The following is a 2,598-nucleotide window of genomic DNA, read 5'->3' as shown; positions in this document are numbered from 1 at the left end:
AAACCCTAACTAGATAATTATGTATAATTGAGGAAATTATATTATTATATAATTTAATATATGTGAAATTATATGAATTTTATTATGTTAAGACCCCGTTGGTGAGCCAGGGGCATTTTAGTAATTATGACCCGAGAAGGGTAAAATTATGAAATTAATTTGATTACGTGCTTAATGGAACTATATTATTATATAGTATACCTGTGTTGTCTTTTCAGGTGTGTTCTGACAGGTTAGCGCGGTATAGTCACAACCGGAATTTCGGAGAACCGGGTTCGGGCCCGAAATGTAAATTGGATTGATAATTTGGCATTTTATTTGATGAATGATAATCTGAAATTTATTTGAAATTAATTGAGTATTGAAATGACTTATTTACCCTTGTGAGGGTGTAGGTGTGAATAATAAGCCATGAGGGCATTTTGGTCATTTCACCCCTAATTATTATGTTTGATTAAAATTGATTTTTGATGAAATGAAAAGCAATTTTCTGGTTTTGCTTTCACTCTTGGCCGACCCCCTCTCTCTCCCAAACCCTCTTATTATTTCAAAGTTGAATTTGAAGAAAAGCTTGGTTCTTAGCTTGTTTTGGAGCTTTGAAGTTGTGAATTCTTGGTTTGAGTTTGAGGTAGTTTCCTATGACTTTAATCTTGATTTTTACTTCTGAATTTGAGTGTTGTAAAAGCATAAGTTTGTGCTAATGTTCTTGAGATTGCATGTGTAAAGGAATTGAAGTTAGTTTTGTTGAATTTGAGTATGTGATGCTTGAATCCTTGCTTGGGTGTTTGATTGAGCTCTAGATAAATTTTTAGGGTTATTTTCATGTCTTGAATTCAGATTTTTGAAAGTGTTTGCAGCTGGAAAATTGATTGAGTTGGTTGAGTTGAAGCTCAAGTTTAGAGCTTGAAGTTTTGGAGTTTGAACATAATTTTAAGTTGATTTTTACAATCTGAAATTATGGGGTTTATTGTTGGATTTTGATGCATAAATATGTGTTTTAGACCCTATAATATTTCCTAGCTGCTCTAAGTGGATTAATTGTGATTTTGGTTGTGAAAAGCAAGCTTGAGTTCATGGAACTCAAGCTTGGTGCTTTAATGGCACTTTTTGATTTTTAGTGCAATTGTTGGGTTTAAGTTGTGGAATATGTTTATTATGACATGTATTGATGCTCTGGAAAGTTTGGGAATCTTTGGGAATGATTTGAGTGAGTTTTGGGGGTTTGAAGATTGAGAAATTTCGTGTTCTCTGCCCAGACAACCGGAATTCCGGTTGGTTCATCCGGAATTTCGGTTGGAGTTCATCGGGAAATGCTGAAATTTGTTTTGGCCATAACTTTTGACTCGGGACTCCGTTTGGGACGTTTTTTATACCGTTGGAAAGCTCTTTTCGAGCTCTATGTGATTATCTGTATTTGAAATCCCATGAATTTATTTTATGAATGTGAAATCAGGGGTTAACCCTATTTGTGAAAATCCCGGATTGTGTGTGACTAGGATTACCGGCACCTGGTCAGGAGCACCCGGGGATTTGGAATCTCTACTATTGCGGGACAACAGGTAAGACAGTGATTAGCACGTAGAGTATGCGCAGTGGCGCTTATGTTGAGAATGATATGCATGAATGTTAAGTAACCGGGATTAGGGTTATTACCCTAATAGGAACGGTCTAATAGCCTAGGGTTATTACCCTAGTGATATATGTGTATAAATGCCATGCCATGTTAATTGAAATGAGATTTAAGGATTATGTGCTCAAGGCATAATCAGGTTGGACTCGGTACTCATAACTGAGATGAACCGCTTCTAAGGCCTTAATGTATTTAGACGTGTGAGAGTAACACGTGGGTCTACGTCACGTAGATTTAATTAGATGTGTGAGCGCAACACATAGGTCTACTCCACGTAGACATAAATGGGCATGATGAAATAATGATCAGGTCTGTGCTATACAGACATATGTGATTGAGCATAATATATTTGTTATGATTTATACTGTCTTGCTGGGCTTGGCTCACGGGTGCTCTACTGTGCAGGAAAGGGTAAGGCATTAGCTGATCAGCCATGAGTTTCAGGAGCAGGGCGAAGAATGTACATGTTCATGCCACTTCAGACCAAGCGGGTTATGGGTCTAACAGTGTTGACTTTTGTATTCTGTTTTGTCGCTTAGGTCGGCTAGTAAGAAAGAACTTGTAATAAGTTTGTAAATGTTTTTGGGATCCCAACTATTTTGAAAAGTTTAAATATATTACAAGTTTATTTTCAGTCTGTTTAATATAAAAGTTTAAATTCTGCGCTATTTTAATTAGTAATCCCGGTTAGGGGATTAGGGCTTCATAAGTATTTTGGGTAGCGTGCCTAATTATTTAGGGCGTTACAGAAGATCTCTGGGAAAGAGTGTGAAGTATTAGTAGAGAAAATGACAGGTCGAATCAAGACATGGAGCTCAAGAAACCTCTCTTTTGCAGGAAGGATGGTTCTAATTAATTCTGTGCTGATGGCTATTCATTCATATTGGTGCCAAGTATTGATTCTTCCAAAGAAAGTTTGAGAGAAATTGAGGCTATTTGCAGGAACTATTTGTGGAATGGGAAGGCAA

General features: G+C 36.7%; 1 long non-coding RNA gene across 1 annotated transcript; it reads left to right on the top strand.

The window, feature by feature from the left end:
* The first annotated feature begins 277 nt into the window (after nucleotides 1-277).
* Nucleotides 278-2,264, top strand: LOC133030241 (uncharacterized). Its single transcript, XR_009684106.1, has 3 exons — nucleotides 278-628; nucleotides 1,497-1,559; nucleotides 2,036-2,264. It is a non-coding gene; the product is annotated as an uncharacterized LOC133030241 (long non-coding RNA).
* The last annotated feature ends 334 nt before the right edge of the window (nucleotides 2,265-2,598 follow it).

This window comes from Cannabis sativa, chromosome 8 (assembly GCF_029168945.1).
Source record: "Cannabis sativa cultivar Pink pepper isolate KNU-18-1 chromosome 8, ASM2916894v1, whole genome shotgun sequence".
NCBI lineage: Eukaryota > Viridiplantae > Streptophyta > Magnoliopsida > Rosales > Cannabaceae > Cannabis > Cannabis sativa.
This window is presented reverse-complemented; position numbering and strand designations above follow the sequence as displayed.